The sequence below is a fragment of the Ambystoma mexicanum genome, chromosome 5q, assembly GCF_040938575.1.
Source record: "Ambystoma mexicanum isolate Mex_15411 chromosome 5q, UKY_AmexF1_1, whole genome shotgun sequence".
NCBI lineage: Eukaryota > Metazoa > Chordata > Amphibia > Caudata > Ambystomatidae > Ambystoma > Ambystoma mexicanum.
In genome coordinates, this window is record NC_090933.1 from 435,954,270 (window position 1) to 435,974,129 (window position 19,860).

Sequence of the window (19,860 nt, forward strand, 5' to 3'; positions counted from 1 at the left end):
TGCCGGTCTTTCAGTGTTTGCACCGTTTGGTTTTGCTGTTTGCCCTTTAATTGTCTCGCCAGTAGTTTGTCTGCCTTATTTGATTTCATCGCATACCAGTGCTTTGTGTTGAGAAGTTGTGTTTCTGCTCTTTTAGTTCTGAGCGTGTCAATCTGGCTCTGGACGTGTCGGTGTGCTCCCTTTATTTTCAGGGATGTGTTCTTGGACATTTCTTCTCTTATCTCTTCCAGTTTTTTTCTAATTCGCTTTCCCATTTGTAGAGTTGTTTGTCTTTTTGAGCTTTGAGTGCTATGATTTGACCTCTTATCACCGCCTTAAACGCTTCCCAAATTGTACTTGGTGATATGTCTGGAGTGTCGTCGTGTTCGAAGAGTCCACTATCTTTTCCCTTATTGTTTCCTTCAGGGCCGCGTCTTGTAGAGTATCTCTGGGGAGTGTCCAGCGCCAGAGACCTGACCGTTTACGTATTTTGGGGAGTGTGATCCACAATGGAGCGTGGTCTGACAGATATATATGTCCTTTCTCTATATCTTGGATCTCGCCCATCAAGCTAACCGAGGCCAATATGTAGTCTATCCTGGAGCTTGTATTGTGTACATGCGAGTGGAACGTATATCCACTGGTCGTTCCTCTGAGTCTCCGCCAAACGTCTTCTAGTGCCATCCTGTTCATGATCTGTTTTAGTGCTGATGAAGGGGTCCATTGATGGGTGTGTTTGGGGTTGGATCTGTCTACCAGGTGATTCCATGCGATGTTAAAGTCCCCTGTTAGTATCACTTCACCTTTTGCGAAATTTTCTAATTTGTTAATCGTTTCTTTGATTAATCCATCCTGGCCCGTGTTTGGGGCGTATATGGTTGCTATGGTTAGTAGTCTATTTTCCAACTGGGCCACTGTGAACAGGTATCTACCATTTTTGTCCGCCATCGTCTCTTTGATTTGTGCGTTGAGGTGGTTGGCAAATGCTATCAAGACTCCTTTTTTGTCGTTGGATTGGAGTATTTGATTGAAGCCTCTTATGCAGGTTAGGGTATTCCTGTTTTTTGGTATGTGTGTTTCTTGGAACGTTATTATATCAAACTTTTCACTGTGCAGGAAGTTTTCAATTTTTTTTCCTTTTTACTGGCGTGTTCAGGCCTCTGATGTTATACGTCAAGATTTTTAGCCCCATCTTTTCTTTTGGGGTCAGTTCTGCAGGTGGGGCTCTTCTCGTTGGTCACGGTGTTGCGCCTTAGGTCTGGTGATTGTGTCTATCTCCCTCTGAACTTCCCCCAACAACTCCCCCCTCCCTCCACCACTCCCCCCCCCACAACCTTTTCCCTGAGGAGGGCTCTGGGCCCTATGGTTGCTCGGGTGTTCCGCCTTTGCCCCATGCCCTCTAACATCTCAGGTGTACAGTTCCGCAGGGGGTCCTAAACCCTGCTTGAGTTGTGGATTCCAAGGGTGTCCCCCTGCTCTGCCGCGTACTTAAGTGGGCTCCTGCCCAGACGGAGGATTATTTCCTTTTCATCACTCTTTTCCTTGAGGCCCCCTCCGTTTTCACTTAAGTCTGTCATCCGTGACCGAGCCGGTGTCCATTTCCCTCTTATCTGCGGGATTGGAGTCTTGTCTTTCTTTTCTCCGTCTGCCATCCCTTCGGTTCTCTCCTTCTATTTGTTTCTCCATCGTTTGGGGGATCTGGCTCATGTTCTTGACATCCTATGATCTTCAGGCCTTCCTCGCAAGTTATGATGCAGTGCTGAGGCTCCTCCCATGTAAATAGTAGGCCGAACGGGAAGGTCCACTTGTATCTTATCTGGTTTTCTGTTAGGAGCTTTGTTATTGGGAGCATTTCTCTTCTCTTTCTGAGTGTGGATTGTGCCAGGTCTCGATATAGCTGGACTTCTTTGCCCTTCATTCTCATGTGTTCTATTGACCTAGCCTTCCTGAGGATTTGTTCCTTTTGCATATATTGTGTCATTGCCACTAGAACGTCTCTCGGGCGGGTTCCGGGTTCGCCGGTTCTTTTTGGGCCCACTCTGTGTATCCTGTCGATCTGGATTTCTTCCCCGGTGTCATCTGCGAGTATTTCTTTGAAAACCTGTTGTGTTGCCGTGCGAAGGTCCTTGTCCTCCACCGTTTCCGGCATATTCTTAATCCTTATATTCGACCTCCGGGATCTATTTTCCAGGTCTTCACATTGTGCTTCTAGTTCCTGTGCCAGTCGCGCTAGTCTGTCTTGCGCTTCTGCGTGTTGGAGAGTTTCCTCGTCTATGTTTTGTACTGCTCTTTCCAAAGTGTCCGTTCTCTCCTCCAGGTTTTCTATGTCCCTGTTAAATTCTTGGACCGCTTGCTTCATTTCCCCCTTCATGTTCTCAAATTGTGCGTGGGTTGTGGATATGAATTGCTCCTGAAATTCCTTGAACCAGGTTTTCATATCGTCCATCGAGGCCATGCCTACTTTCCCTTCTTGGTCTGGTGTGCTTTCCCCATTGTTTCTTAGTTTGTCGGTTTGTGTTGGCGCTATTTTTCCTGCACCCCAGATTTGGATCAGGTCCTGAGCCTGTTTGGTTCTGTTATTGCTCGTTAAAGCTGCCTGAGCTCTGTGTCTGGTCCTGCCTTTTGACATGTATGTGTTTTAGGGGACCTTTGGCTGTTTGTTTCGTGTTGATTTGAATTGCAGCTAGGCCATGCCGGTCCGCGTGCATTTCCTTTGCGGTTGCAGGGGTGTCCGCTTCTGCGACCCTTTATCCTGTATTACGCGTGATCTGTGTGGGGTTTTCGATGGTCTCGGTGCAAGTTTGTTATTTGTGTGGGGGGGTTCTTTATTGTTTGAGAGCTCTCTGGGGCGTCGGAGTGGGCCCTCGCCAATCTGCTTCTCGATGCTGCCCCTTCTATTTGGGGATTTTGCGCGTATGTACTGTCCTTCTCGTTATCCCTTAATTTATTCAATGTTTTTTTCCCCCCTCGTTTGGTGAAGTGGAGGGCCAGCACCCCCGATGCTTTTGGCGGTGTATGAGTCTCGAGGGGGGGATGGGTTGGCGCTCCGTGGGCTAGTGGTGTTACGTTACTGGCGCAGGGGTAGGCCCCGGCCTGCCGCTGCGCGTAGTTTGATCGGTTATATTTAGGGCCTTGCGCCCCCCTCTTCGTGGCGCCAGGGTTGTTTGTTACTTGGATCTCCCTGCCCGCTGTGGTACCCTGGAGCGCTTCGGTATTTTCTGGAGGGGGGGGGGGGGTCTGCCGATGTTAGGCTCTCTCCCCCCCACCTCGTACCCGAGTGTCCGTGGGTCCGGCGCTTTGGCGGAGCCCCGTCGTCCTCCGGTGGATTGTTGCCGCGGCCGGATCTCCCTCGCTCCTCCGATCGGGGTCGTCTGAGAGCAGGTCTTTTCCCGCTTCGACTACGGTGGCCTCTTCTTTCCGGGTCCCGGCTTCGCCTGGTTTGCTGCGTCGTCCGCAGCTGGGCTCTCTGTGTCGGGCTGGCGCCCTCCCCGTTTGTGGTTGGGAGTTCGCCGGAGCTGCTCCTGGGTCTGCTAAGACGGACCTCTTCGTCTAGTCTCCGCTCCTTCCTTTCGTCGATCGGCCCTTCTCTCCTTGCTGCAGGCGGGAGGTAGAGGGGCTCCGTCGGCCGTTGGCTCCGCCGGCGGTTGGCTCCCCCGTCTGTTGCGCGTCTCTGGGCTGCTCCGGGGCCGGGCTTCCGGATCTCGCCCGTCCTCCGCGCCGGCGTCTCTGGAAAGGCTCGCAATTTGTGCGAGGTCCTCGCTACTTCTCTTCTCGCCTGAATTTGGGGGGAGGCAGCACTCCGCTGGGCACGGTGAGCGCTTATGTGTGGTGCTTTATTGTTGCGGCCCGAGCTGAGGGACGGAGCTCCGCTCACACACGTCCACTTGGGTCGGCCGCCATCTTGGAATCTCGATTCCCTCCCTTTTTTAAATTGCTGGAGTGCCATTTTGCTCACACTTCATTTTGAGCTTAACTTGTCCAGAATTAATTGGGTGTTGTGTAGTGTATTACGATTGTGATTTTCTGCTGCTTTACTTGAACTGTTTTACAAATGGTTGTGTAAATAAATGTGTATTCATTTATTCAGAAACCTTGAGTCAGTGTTTGTTTGAACCATAGTAATTGCTGTCCTTTGTGTAACTTCTGATACTGCTCACTTTACTCTTGAAATAAGTCTGGCGGCTCAGCCATCGCTACCACTTTACTGTGTATTACGGGCTTGTACCAAAGGTGAATTTGTACTGTCACATGTAGTCTTAATTGTGTGTGGTGTTCCCAAAGGGTACTGCATATGATTCTGCCTAACATCCATCTGACTCGGAGGACCATTCCCTCAGTTTCCTGTCAGTGCTAAAAATCAAAAATTGGCTTAAATAAGATAGACACATCCCTCTCTTATGCACCAAGATGCTAAGCACTAAAAGTGTACTGAATGCATGCATGTGTAAAATGCTTAGACGCTCTTTCAAGCTGCTGCATGAACTTGCCTTCACTGTCGGGATTAAAGTTGTAACCGGGCCAATCAACACATTTTTCCGAGAGAGATTTTGGGAGCCAGACAATCACTTAGATCAGGCGGGCTTCTTTCTAGTGGACAGGAACTTTGTACATCTCCATTATCAATCTGACTGCAAAACTCTTAATTGCCCAACTCAACAACCACAAGATGCTTCCTCAACAAATGTTTGCACAAAAAACAAATAGCAGTCTGCTAGTGTAGCGGGCATAATGTGCTTCATTTTGCAATACATGTGTAACTGGTGTATTGCCTGTTCTTTGTTCTGGCTCCATATTCTCATCAAGGACTTTGACTCAGAATGTTTCATTATTTAGGGTTGGTGAATGGCAAAAAGATCCAGTACATTATTTAATAATTTAGCAGTCCATGTAGGAATCTGACCATCTTCAGTTAAATTTCATCAGGATCATGGAGCAAGTGTATTATCTTAGACAAGTCATCAGGTGGATCGCCTAGTCCAGCAAGTGTTCTAGTGCCATTTCAATTGTCTCCAGGTTTACAAATGTAGGACACTGGGGGGTATTTCTGTTCCCAATGTATACCAGCGACCTGGAGACTCTTGCCAGGCCTCAACTAAATTGGGCACACCATGAGCGCCTGGTGCTCTTCAATGTTGTGTTTTTATTAAGACAATTTAGAAAAAAAGTAATAACAAGTTTACATTAAAACCAATTTCACTGCCAAACTATTGCTTTAAAGCAATTCTGAATTGATCAACAATTTAAACTTAAGATTTTACTTTCAGTGAAACCTTTTATTATCCAACCCTAAAGTACACACTGCAACTATTTTACAGTGTGTTGCGATCCAAATTATTATATTCCTGCATGTATTAGTTCAACTTTTGATACCATAATCCTGCTCTGTTGATAGTGGGTCCAATTTCACTGATCACCATACATCAATTCCATTCGCTAGTTCAGGTGTTCTACGTCTGATGGGAGGACCCAAAGCCATTTAACGTGGAACCAGATATATCCCCATCGCTATGAGGTACTTGCCCAAACACTAGCCTTATTACCGAAATTAGTTTCCAACTAAATCATTCAGAAGGAACTCTTGCTCCCTCCCTGGGTATTATTGCTTCAACGAAATACCGGACCTTACGATTCCTTACGAGGATTTACAGCATGGAACTCCAGTAGTGTTCTGAACCATCCAGGTGGAGGGCATGATATTCTTGAGAGTCGCATGGCAAGTTCTTATAATTGCACCATCCTTACCATGCTCAGCGACTTGCAGCACTGCCTGCCCAATGAGGTTCAATTTGTACCCTACATTTTCTTGATGGAGAAGCACCAACACAAGGTGGCCCATCATTCAAGGGTTTCAGTTGGCAAAGAAGCCGATACATCAAGGATGTGTATCCTTAGGGGAGTCCCAGGGCGAGGGGTACTTCCACCTCAACCACTCGTCAGGACCCTCTATGCACAAAGATATATGCCCTCTGCCCGGTGTATCCCATCCTTGCCTCTTATGTAACTTGGAACACCTCAAAGAGAAATCCATGTGGGTGCAAACAAGAGGCAGGATGGAGTGGGCATTCTGTTTGCAAAGAAGGGTATTGTAGTTCAGAGGCTTCTTGCATCTGCATCATTGTGTACCCCAACAGTGATCCATATAGGTCTTTCTGGGGAACCGTGGTACAACAGGATGCACAGAAGTGCACTACAGTGTCAACGAAGCTTGTACTCGCACCATAGTAGTATATTCTGCACCCCTTATCTATACACCCCTGTGCATTACAGAGGTAGGCTTATGGCCTGAAAATGTGTGTTAAGTTGCATAGGCATTAGAGAGACACACTGGAAAAGGGTGCACTGGGATGTGTGGATGGGAATTTAGGTGCAGGGCAAACAGTTTGGTTTGGCATTTAAGGGGTGTGGGTACAGGGCATTTTTTTAAATCTGCTTTTTGTTTACTGTCCTAAGAATGCAAATCTTTATGGTGTGGGCCTATCAACAATCTTGTTTAAGGATTACAGGATTCTTCTACTTGAGGAATAATCATGTGATGTGAATATATTAGGTGAGAATTACTAATGGTAAATGTGTAACAGATGGGATAGATCATTGCTTACTTGAGTAGGGTAGTATGTAACTTCGCAATCTAACATCAATGCCTATCTTGCGAACTTGACCCAAGTCTGCTTCACAACAAATCCTCGAGTCATAGTAGCTATGTGCCTGAATATTTATGACACCTTCACGGCTTGCTCGTTTCTTATCCTATTCCACCCCACATTCTCCAATCATTGGTGTTTACCAACATAATGCATGTCCAACTCAAAACGAACATCACTCCGAAAGTGGTCAGACCACAGAAGGGGGCTTTGGAAAGGCAAAATGTCAATGCATGTCTCTAGCGCGGGATCAAACCCAGACGTAGGATGTACAAGTATAGTTTTCCAGCAACTTGGAGTCCATCATTCCAGGGAGATGTGCCCATGCTGTTATGAGAGATTGGAATGCATTTGATGCTTTGGCACACTGGGTAGCTGAAGAACGAAGGTCAGCGGCCAATGTCACCATTTTGTGCATCGAGTGTCTGCCCATTTAGAATAAATAAATACATACCAAAAAACATTTTCCTGCAGGAAAGGCTTGGCATTTGAGCTCATATGCATTCCCACAATTCACTGCCCATCTGGGTCTGAACTGGATGTGAAAATTCAGTGATGGCTACTCAGTGCTGTGCTGTACGTGACTTTGCTCAAATGGCTTAATATATTTTTACATTTTTGAGGTCGTAGGGGTTTTTAAGCCCTTTTAAACCTACCATAACTTCGACAGTGTGTGATCTGCGCACACACACTATGTTTTTAAAAATATGTCGAAATTAATTCCATCTCATTAATCAAGCATGCAGCATAGGTGGAACCGTCATCATGTCATTCCATGCAAGTGTGCAGGACAACACGGACCCACATATCTACATGCAGATTCAATTCCATTATTTAGTTGGATCCTACAATCTTTTCCAATTTTAAAATGTAATTAATAAAGCTGCGTGTTAAATGATTCAGTGAAAGTTAATCTTTCATATTCAGGTGAGCCATTCCGCCTGGTGCGGCTTTACGGGAATTTGATTTTTTTTAAGTCTGTGTTGAGCATGCCCATAACTCTGACGGAGCCCTGCAGGCTCTTGTCTTCACCTTCAAATCATAAGACAGAGAAATCAAGCTCCCTCTGTGCACTCAATTATACCAAAAAACACGGAGCAGAAGTCTTGAGTAATGCAGTCCCCGTGGAAGCTTCTTCACACTGTTTGCACGGCTGTAACTGCTGACAGCAGCAATCCCGCAGTCCCTCCTGGTGGGCTGTCAGAGTTCCTGGTACAGCGTGAGCGGCAGTGCTCTGTCCCAGCGCTGCTCCTCCCGAGACCTCGAAGCACATGCGTGGCTTTTTGATGCTCGCCAGCTACTCTGGGCAAAAGGGCACGCGGCACAAGCACAACCGGAGAACGGGCGCACTCCGAGGAGGAGCTGCTGTGTGCTCCAGTTAATAAGAGCGGCGGCTCCATGTTGGCCTGGGCCTGGTGTAATTTAATCAGAGTGCAGCTGCATAAACACTGGGCTCAGGAATGTCTGCCTGCCGTCGCGGCCTTTCCTTGAAAGCACGCGGCTGAAAATTCCTCTGTGCCATTTTCCATATGGCTAATGAGCAAATGCATCGTGGCCAACTTTTTAAAGCAATTCGAATCTAGAAGTTAAGGTGATACCAACACATGCGCACAAGCAACTGCATACCCAAGTCTTATTCTAGACGCCTCCAGAAAATGTGAACAGAAAAGACCACCAGAGGAATTTCCATAACCTAGATTTTCAGAAACACGCCCTCTTCGCCACCGCCTGGCAGCAATTTTTGTAACCGAGCCTTTTTTTTGTTATAGCTCAGACTAAACAATGTTGCGCTGCTGAGTTTCCAGATGTAGGATGGCAGTCGTGTGTGTGTTCTTTACAGAAAGGGCTGATGTAGACACGTTGCCGAGTATTTGGTGAAAAAACAGATGATCATTTGGGTGGGTTCTTTTATCCCCACAATGTACGGCATTCTAGGTCATCAGACATCACTTCTAGACTGTCAGTTTTTTCTGGTGAAAAAGGTTCTATGGCATGGCACAGAGGTTTCCAATTATGCGTAATTACTTTCAGTTTATCTACAGCAGCAATATATATTTTTTTCTCATAACGGCTGCTCCCATAAGGCCCCTGTACTATATGGTTAAGTCCTTGTTATCTTCAATCCAATAAGCTTTCTTTAAGCTTAATAACCCCTCCCAGTCTACTGTTGCTGGTCCTCTTTTCGGCGGCAACCATCAGTCATAAGTCGATGAAACCCTTTGAAGGAACACCACCAAGTCAATCACACAGTATATTCAACTCTTTACTAAAGGCTGCTCACTTACTTCAAGTCCATTATCAGAAAAATTGTGTATTATTGCAAACAGCAGGTAAAACCAAAAAAAGATGTAAGAGGCAAGAGACTGGGTGGGATAATACTTGCCTCCATTCCATTTCTAGAATTCCAACTTTCAGTTGTAGTTTACTAGTAACACTCGCCATTCTATGCCATGGCACGCAGGCATGGTATTTTACAAGTTCAAAGCAAGGAAAGCACCATAGGTTTGCAGCACACCTTGTAAAAGATCTGTTCATTACACAAGTCCGTAGGCTGGAGAATGTCTTTTAGCCTGGCCAAGACCAAAATGACTTGGAAACCATGGCCATTCTAGAGGCACGCACCCGAAACATGGGAACATCTATGCTCCCCCCTTCCTCCGAGGTCATACCCCTCCAACCCATCCATTATGGAGAAAACAGAAAGACAGCTAAAAGGAAACCAACAACTGATCTTGTGACTTTCGGAAGCCATTGGTGCAGGCGTCATATTGCTGCAGAATTCAAACAATACTGCATTTAAGAATTTATTCAGGAAACCTTGGGAATTCAGTAATTCTAGAACATGCCTTAGTCTGATGAGATTTTGAAAGAAATACCATCAGGAGAGAACGAACCAACAGATACATTAAGGGACATAATTTCTGCCACCCTCCAGAATGAAACCAAGCACATCAACATGAACACTTTTGGAGAAAGATCAAGCAGGGACAAGTCTACATTATCCAGCTAATCCATTAGCAAAGAGAACTCTGCTCACATCCAGAATACTTAGACGGATAAATAGTGGTCATCCGTGGAGGAACCACCAGACCAGTAGATTTTTCCCCAATTGGCAGCCATTAATTAATGTGCGATTAGATGATGCAACAAATCTGTAGGCTACATTTACAGTACCGTAAGAAAAGCAAGTCACCAGTTGGCCAACATTTTACATTCTTAATTAAATCTCTCAGAGGGAGATCTGCTCACAACAGTGACAGTACTGGGAATCCAAGATCAGTATATGAGCTCTGCAGCCGGTGACATAAGGTTCCCAGGGGCCCATCTGCCCCTGATAGCTTATAGGCCATCAGCTCAAGGGACCTTGAAAGAACAAGACTATGTTAGAGGACCTTATTGGTCAAGTAAAGATCCCTAGATGCCAGAAAATTAATGGCACATCTGGTGTCAGCAGTTACTATACCCGTGACGGACAAAACGAGGGGTCCACACCAGTAATGCCCCCGGGAAGAAAACAGCGAAGAGGATTTAGTAATCATTGATGCTGGTGGGAAATCTTAATGTACTCCACCTCAGGGTTGCAAAAGCAATTTGTTGGACCATTTATTGGGGTCTGTTCTCCACAAAAAAGACAAGGAGATTTGATCAATCTGGTGAAAAGCAAAAAGAACAGGGAAAGGCACCCATTTTTGATGGGAGTACCAATCTGTAACCAAACTCTATATACCCGTCAGGAACTGAACCTTTTTGAAACAAAACAAGAAATATTGCCACATAATCTATGGCAAGATCCAGCGGGGACGTTCATACCATCCCCAAGTTTGTTCATGCAACAGACCACTAAACATCCATGAGCAATGGGATCGGTCAATATAAAAATGTTTTTTGTGAATTTACAGGTTGCAAAAGAACCGCAAAGAATCGCTAAACACTTGATGTGCTATACAGACTCCTGAGTAAAGACAAAAAGCATACCATCCAAAAAGACTTGCCTCTGATTCCGATAGAAGACACAGGGCGTAAAGGAAAATGGCCGTGACATTTTATGCATCCATTTGAGGGATCCACCACCTCAATTATTCCCTTGCCTTCAAAGGAAAGTGGCACCACACATGTGAATTTTCTCACCCTTTAGTGAAGGGCCCCGATCTTTAGTTGGGGAAAGATGTTAAGGGAGCAGGCTCTTGAAAATTGCTTGGATGGAACAAGAAATCGAGTCCCATTAACCTTGCCAAGCCCCTGAGAGATCAACAGGAGTTGAAGCGCTCGTTACAAATCATTGCTGACAGATTCAATCTCTGACTGAGAGGGATAGAGGGAGGACTTTGACCACAAATGCCCGAAACTGTGCGTCTGACAGGGTGCCAGGTAGATTTGTACCCATTTATCATGAAACCCAGAAATTAAAGACTAACAGCCCACTGGAGAAGTCTACATGCCTGCCACAAAGACCAGTCCAGAATTAAAAGAACTAAATATCTAAATAAACAGCTCCACCGCTGTTGGCATCAAAAAGGCTGCCAACGATTGAAGATGCTGGGTAAAGAATACCCACAACGAGCAGTAGTGAGGAGAATTGATAAACCCGTTTTGCCCTAGAAATAAAAAAATCCGCTGAAAAATTGTCTTAATCTCCAATGAAAACTTTCATAAATGCTTTGGGAATATGCTATGGCAAAAACCTGGCTCATTTGTAAGGAGAAGTAAAAGACCCCTGTTAAAAAAAAAAAAAAAAAAAAAAATGATGAACCATTTCCCTGATATATCAGATCTCCCATTGTTATGCTTTTGTCCACATGTGTCTTAATGATTGGTACCTTGGATGCCAGCAAAACGGCCTGGATTGTTGAGGTGTTGAATAAAAGTCCCTACCCCTCTAGCAGGAACTGATTTGCTAAAGAGACTGTGCTGTGGCTGATTGTCTTCTTCGTGGGAGGGCCCTACGGGAAAGTAGAGGGGGAAATATATTTTACAGCACCGATTGAGCCCGAAATAGGGATGTAAAATATTAACATGTTTCCTGGGACCTTTGACTAATGACCTAGTGTGGAACGGTTTTTTAAAAAACAGTCCTTTCTCCTTATTGAAAGTGGATGCTCAAGCAAACTTGAAGAAAAAAGGGGTATTGGGCCCCCCACTAATTTCCTCTGGGTTGACGGGATCACCCTACATCTTGCTTTTCTTCTTCTGGGCTAAATCCAAAACCCATATGAGAAGGCCAGACATTTTAGAAAACCTTTTCCTTACTGGTAAACCATGTCTCACCAAGCCCTAAATGACGCCCTTACCGTACCAAGAATGAAGACTGGCTCTTGGGGTCAATGGGGAAGACTGGCATTCTTGAGTAGCAAGTTCTGTCTGGGATTGTACTCTTTACAATGGGATTAAGCTTCTTCCTAAAAAATGTATCCATACATAAATATATGTGGGGCAAATGGCTGGAGGCCCCAGAATTGGGGTTGGAAATAGCAGGATTCCAAAATGGGTTACCCACAAAGTCTAAACCCGAAATATTTGTAGGCCCTTGTCACAAGTCATGGAATAAGGAAGGAGACCCAATCCAGGTGTCCTCCGACGTGAAGCCAATAGTATTTTGAAAGCTAGCCCCCTTGCTTGACTTCCATCCTTCATGGCCAAAGGGTCTGATGATTGTAAGTAGCACATCAAACACCGTCCCTTTTCTGTCTGTTGTGGGCTTGGCAACGGTTTTATTTGGCTTTGTTCCAGCCTGGTAGGTATTGGGGCCCTCCACCCTTCCTTGTTTCACTCTGCTTGCAACCTCCCAAATCTCATCTGCAACATACATCAATTAGCAGCTTTTATTCGGATCTCCCTTCATGGACCCATACATTATCACTGTACTCTGTTCCTGTGGTACGTTGTGGTCGCTTTTGTGCACAGTGCTTTCAGTTGGCATTTTGGTCACCTAAGGTCCTGCACTTTTCCACAAGTCTTTGTTTTAAAATATGCCTTTTGGTGGCATAATGCCCGTTGCATTTATTTTATATTTATTTAATAGATTGCATTTGGGTCACTTCCTGAGGTTTTAGTTTATTTTTTTCTAAATGCATTTTGGTTGCCTAAGCCCACGTGCATTTAAAAAGAAAAACAGGCTTCGGGTTGCACTGCATCCTTAGACTGCTATTGTGCTCCACTCGGTCCACTCCGTACAACCTCTCCACACTGTCCCCTGCAAACCATTCTGCTCCTCTCCATTTTTACTTCATGCGTTAGACCTTTCTGCCCTTCCTCACTCGCCTTCCGTTGTCTCCTCATACTTCTCCCTTATAATGCTTTCATCGTACACTCTTCTGTTACTTCTAGGCTCTACTTTCCTTTCTTACATGCCCTATTGACTCTCTCTCCCTTGACTATCACTCCTATTCTTGCCTGGGACACCTCTTTCTATCTTGTCCCTGCCCTTCGCTTCAATCAAAAGCCACCCTGACCTCTTTTTGTAACCTCAAATATCATCCTGGCTAGCCCTTCAGTAACCCCCTAGTTCCCCTGCCCTTTCCCACTTCTCCAAGGCTTCGGAATGACCAATACATGTGTATTTTTGATCACTTTGATTTTCATAATCCCTTTAAGCACCAATAGATATCCCTGAGACTTGTCTCGACTCTGCTACCCCTGAAGCCCTGCACACTGAAACTGCCACTTTCTCCCACTCCTCCTAAAGAGGTGGTGGCTTTGACCTTTTGACCAAAAAGGTCCCTTCTATACCTCTGCTGCACCCTCTAACTTTCTACCACTCTCCCCTAATTCCGTAGCACACAATTCCTTCTGCCTTGCCTTCTAACCATCCTCCAAATTTATCATCCTGGACCCACTCCGCACTTCTAGATATAATGGTTGAAGGTACACTACGATATTTTTATTACGTCATTCACAGCTGCAATTAAGGGAAGACCTCTCAGAAGACCGCTTAGAATTAACACTGGCAGGCCTTCTACAGCAAGGTGCTAACCCAACGAGATATCAAAATGGAGCGGTATGGCTAGGAAAGAGATCATGTGTGGGAAAGACCATAGGGATTAACCTGGCATTCTTATATATGTTCGCCTGTATGTAACTCAATGAACTTACATACTGTAATGTATTCCTGTACTAAGTGAGCATACTGTAACAGCGCCACGATTCCGATGTGCGCTATACAAATTCAAATAAATAAAAATAAATGGGGTCTATGGGTGGTTAACTAATAAAACCATTCCTTCAAATCCCATTTCCCGCTTATCTGTAATCTAAGGCAATAGTTTCATGTATTAGGGGGTACTATAACTCAAATAGCACAAACTGGAAAGGGTGCAGGGTCGTTTTGTTTTTAAAGCAATTCCTCATTTAAAATGGTCTTCAAAAAAGGGGATGGTGAGTAACTCGTCAGAATGAACAAGTTGGCATTCAGACATGTACCCACATTTTATAAATCTGAGCGGGAACTCACAGAGTGTGAAATTGAAGGGCCCTTCAAACTTTCGACTATTAATAAAACATCATCCCATATCAAAGAGACAAGAAAATATTTATGGTCAGCATTGGTTTAATCCACAGCCTCATTTTAGTCTCACACTTGCAGCATACATTAAGCAATTAGAAGAGATCACTGGGTGGTCAGAAAAAGGTAACATACATGATGTGTCTGACCCTCCCTTGAAGTACAGTGGGGGTCTGGAGCAATGACATTTCCCACTACAGTGGAAACTGCAGCCAACAAATGGTAATCTTCGTCTGCTGTCAATTTGTCCACTTTTAGGGACAGTGCCTAGGAGTATGCAGTTTGCTGACCGTTTGGTGCGTCATCTACCCGTTATCTACTCAAGAGTGTTCCTAGTGTGCATAGATGGTAGTAAATAATTTCAAGAGGTGTTCAGAGAATAAAGCAAAGCCTGCATGAAGAAGATTTCCATTTAGGGGCTGGTGGAATAGAAACTTTCAGCCATAGCCAATACATTTGCAAAAAGGCAAATACAGCGAAAAGGGATCTTCAGTGCCAAAAGGCAGTTATACTGCTCAGTGTACCTCTTTCCATGTAGGAGTGTGTGTGGCAGCATGAGAATGCAGGGTGAGGTGACCAATCCTATGGCTGACCACCTCAGGTTGAGGGCCTGGGGGCATGACAATCTGACACGATCAGCGGGTCATAGTCCTTCCCACTGTTGTAAAAAGACTGTGGGGAGGAAGGACAACTTCACTGAGTGATTCGGTAAGCTAGATGCCCTGGCAAAAGACCCTTGGAGGTATATGTTTCTGTGCCATGACACACAAAAGAACAGAGGGCTGTTGGTTGACCAAGTCCCTCATGGAAACCATTTACAAACGCAAGGCAAGGGGCTTATGTGGAACATTGCGTTAGCCTGAAGTGTACAATGCAGAGTAGTGGGTGAAAACTAGAAAGAGTTATATAAATATACCATGCTCCATGCACAGTTTATCCCAAGGACCAATAGTTGGGTCATTCATTTTTTGACACATGTAGATAAAAATAAAAAAATAGTTCAAATAATAATCCCTTCAACAGACATCCTTTTAAAATACAATCTACAATTACAGGCTTGCCTAATTGGAATAAGACCAATACATGCAGCAGTGCGACAACTAGGATTACTCGATAGAGTGCGGCAATTCAAATCCCATGACCATCCAATAGAAACATTAAAATTTCTCTTCACGATTTGTTATCTATCTAGATGTGGCACCGATGGCGACTACCAGGACTACATTACTTGGTTCACTCGCTTTCTCTTGCTCCCAGGAGTATTCTAGATGTAGGATTGGCTGTTAGATGTGAAGGAGGTGGGTGGTTGTAGGAATATGATCAAGATGGTGGTGGCATAGGTGTATGCATCCATTGACGACATGATTCAGTATGGCTGCAGGAATGGGAAGCGTTTGAGTACGATGGATGTGTGATGTAATCAAAGGGTTGGCTAGTTAGGTCATGGAGTAGACTGGCTGGCGGTAGAGATCAACATATATAAATTAATTATAATCAGGATTGGACACGTGATTGTGTAATGAAGGAATTAAGAGTCTCATGAAAAACCTCTGAAATGGAATTCAGTGTTAGCCATCATAACATGCCATCATATGTTTTACCCATCTCCTCTTTCAATGTGCACAATAATAGAACCGTTATTAAGCCACAGGTCAAGTGATTACACTAAAGACCTGGAAAACAAGCTCTCACATTCTTACATAGCTAAATGTGTTAAGTGGAGAAAATGGTGCAGGCTGTGTTCCTAAGAGGAATCTTCTGTCATTACAACACTTAACCATTCCACCATGAATTATATTGAAAGGCTGTTAAGTATTACTACCAAACACCTTGGCGGCATTGAACATTTCAGCTAAGTCATTACACAGCTGTTGGTTCAGAATTACTGTCCTAGTCTGGGCCATTGATGTCCAGAGCTCAACCGAGCCCATGAATATTTCTATTTTTGGTTTTCTTGCATTAAACATTTTGATGGTGTATGTATGCATTGCTTTACTGATGGCACCATATGAGAGGTTTTCAAACAAGCAATAAGCACTTGTCAAGTGTCAGTGTAAACATAAGTACTACTTAAAGGCTCTATAACATTACACATTTGAAGTTACTATTAAAAAGCCATTCAAGTTAATTATAGTAGGGAGTAATATTGTGTGATTCAAAAGAAGGTATGGCACGTGTAGGTAAATAAATAAGGTAGGTGGGTAAATGTTAACTTTTCTGAGGTCATGTAAAGCACAGTTCAAAAACAAGGCAGTTCATTAATCACCCTAGAATTTAAATTGCAGATAAAGAATACAATATTCAGAATAACTTGTCAAAGCATTGAGGGCCACATGTTCAAATAAGAGTCACATGGAAGAAATGAAAAAATAGGTTGGGTTGACAACAGCTCCCTGTGATGTTTACATAAGAATATGATTTTTCTCAATACATTTAATATTACTTTAATATTTGCAAACAAAACAGACTGGCTACAAAACGTCACCCTTATAGACTGTTCATGCAGAGTTTCATCCGCTGGAGCACATATTTAAATAGTTATCCGAATAGCAGTAAGCCATGTTTCATACTGTATATATTACTAAAATAAATAGGTCCAGTGAAGGGGAGATGTCCGCTGGTCTTGTAGGTAATAATGCTAGGACACATGAAGACTGCCTCAATTTAAAGTGAGAAGGTGACAGAATAATGAATTGTGTAATTCATAAATGCTTCTTTAATTACCCCCAAAAGGGTACGCCTGCGGGAGGCAGGTAGTTGCTTGCTTCCAAGAGAGATCCCACCCAACAAATGACACAGATTTTGCCACACATCAGCAACTTTACCAAATTGTAAGCCAAAAAGGTCTTCAAAGCCCACAAACCTGGTCCTGCAGGATTATAAATGTATAACACGATATGAGGAAGAAACTCTGCAGTCATGGTAAACAGTGCCCTTGCTGCACTAAAATTATATCTTACCATAATCTACAAACAATTAATGTCAGTGAAGGGCACAACAGCTAATCATGTTATTCCTTATAAATCATGGAACTGCATCTCTAAATATGTGAAAAGGTACAGTGTGTCAGAAACATCCCAATGTAAAGAGTATTTCAATTTGACAATAGCAAACCTGTAAAAGCCTTTGGTGATTACACAAGAATTTGTTTCTGCAATATTTTAAAATGTGAAATACATGGTTGTGTAAATGTATGAGAAAATAATGGTTGTTTCTCTTGCTAATTTGACCACCAGTTAAAACTTCACTGTTGCCTTACTTCCATGTTCAACTCGACCTTTGTCTGAGGGTGTATTTAAGAGTTCCAAGAGACTAGCCTTCACCATTTGCCACGTACACACATTAGTTGACCAGTAGTACAAAGGGGCATCTGTACTAAGGTATCTGTGTTAATGAATGCCCCCACCTTTGTGAACTCATCTCAGGAAAAGAAAGTCTTATCAATACAGCTTAAAATTCTACCCGGGCTAAATCCAGGGTGTACTCTCTGTGGGAAACCTGGGTAGGTTCCGGGTAGAGCCCAGGAATCCTTATCCAAGTGGCAGACCAGTGGGAGAGGATAACCTGGGTGAGGGAGACCAAGGTTATGCTAGGGGGAATATCCAAGGTGAGGTGCTGTATTATACCGAGGAGGAAGTCGAGGGGGACGAAGTCCCTGAGGTTTTCCTTGGTTATTCCTTTTCTACCTACCTTCCACCTGAAGAAACTCCCTTAATAAAGTCCAATCACCCCTACACCTCTGGTAAACCATCTAGGAGCCCAAACCCTGATACACCCAGAACCTACCTCTCTCAGAACCCCTGTCATCCTATATCCTACCCAAAAACTCCCAGTCAGTCTTCTTCCCGTCCCTCTGATTATTATTTCCCGCACTCCCAACCTGCTCAGATAAAACACTACCGCTCCCACAATGCCCCTTGTTTATTTTATAATAAAAACCCTGGTTATTCCCTTTCATTTGAAAGGAATCGAGAGGGCGGCGAGGATAGAAGTGAACTTGCGCTTTTCGTCCCAGGCCCGCGGAACCTTTGGGGAAGAGACTAAGACCGTGAACAATAGCACAGTTGTCTTGCAGAAGAGGTCAACTGTACACTGTGCAAGCCTATGCCGATAAGCAGGAGTGAGGGAAGCAGTGGCGACCGGGGTATTGGCCTTGACTCAAATGAAGAGGAAAGCCATGCGGTTCATCACAGCTGGTGAGTCGAGGGGAGAAACGATAAGAACCGGGCTATGTCAATTGAGAATCGCAAAGTGGCAAGTTTGAATCAAGAAGTGAACTGTGAAAGAACTAAAAAGTGTTAAGGGGAGACCAGCTGCAGAGGGGAACTGGCACCATGTGGCTGCTAACTCCAAAGACTGACGTCCATCCCCATCTGACGAAACTACAGATACCAGAAGGCAATAGGAGAGCCACCGAAATAGGTCAAAGTGGTCATAATGAGGGTCAAGCAAAATCCCTGTACAATCGGAAGACTTTGATCTAAGAACAGTAGAAAAGCAAGAGAAGTGAATCCCAACATCACTGAACTGTGCCAGAGAAGGCAAGAGTGAACCCGACGCCGAAGATGCCAGAAAAGAGGGGCAAAGTCCAAAGTCCCAAGAAGCAGTGTGTTGACAAAAGTGAACCCGGCCGAGGGATGTCCGCTGCAACTGTTTAAAAAGACAATAAGATTGGTGAAGAAAGAAAAGGCATAGTGAACACGACCAAGGGGGGCTAAGATTCAAGAGGGGTCCGAGCCGAACGAGGGTGATCCAGGGGTGAAGCCATCATTCAAAGTTCATCGTGAAAAGAACCGATATATAAATTGTGGAATACAATACGTGAGGGGTCAGCGCCCGGAAGAGGGAGAGCCAGGGGTGAACTTTTAATACCGTAAAGAACTTTCATTTGTTGAAGGAACATTTGTTTTATTTTTTTGAACACGTCAGGCCCTCAAAGGCAAGTCACTTTTCAAAGGAAACAAGACTTGGTCATCGAAGGTCCTGAGAACTGCCCTTGGAACTGTTGTCTCATGCTGGGGAAGCCCGAGAATGCTGTGCTCAAAACATTGGGAAGGGAGACCCAGGCTACCGCCTCCTGACATATTACTTGAAAAGACCTTTCTTTTCTTGAGAACTATCCCACACCATTTTGTGTATTAGTTGTAAGGTTTGGCAATAGGTTTCTTAGTACAGGCCCTTTTTACCTAACAACGCCACTAGGACCGTCTTATTTTTTCATTTGATGGTCATTGCTTGCTCCCATCTTAGATTTAGGCTTAGATTAGGCGTTTTTCCAACCTGTATACAACATTCATTTTTCAATCAACCCCCTTGAATAGTGATCACTCGTGTCCGTCTTACTTGTTGCCACCATGAGTTCCTTACAGCTGGCTGTTGAGAATTTAGCCTGTTTCCATAACTTCAAAGAACACTTTACTGCTGCACTTAATGTGCCAACTTTGGACCTCGGCTCTCCATAAAAATCAACCAGATAGCCTAACTGAACCCCAAAGACAAGAAGCCCCAATCAGCAAATTCAGGCTGATCCTTAATTGTAGCCAATCCTGGACATGCAGGCCTTTTTCAATTTAAAAGCACATCATATTTTTCAGCTTAACATTTCAAATACAGAACATTGTTTTGCTTATAAATCTACAAGCATATCACATGGAGACAAAGGGAAACATGTGTTATGCCCCTGGGCACCCCCAAGATAAGATGACATCAAATTGCCTATGTTTTTAAATCATTGATAACATT

At 44.3% G+C, this 19,860-nt stretch overlaps 1 protein-coding gene across 4 annotated transcripts in view; it reads right to left on the bottom strand.

The window, feature by feature from the left end:
- Nucleotides 1-19,860, bottom strand: part of ZNF521 (zinc finger protein 521) — a 1,002,654-nt gene that overhangs the window by 300,567 nt on the left and 682,227 nt on the right. The window lies entirely within an intron of this gene.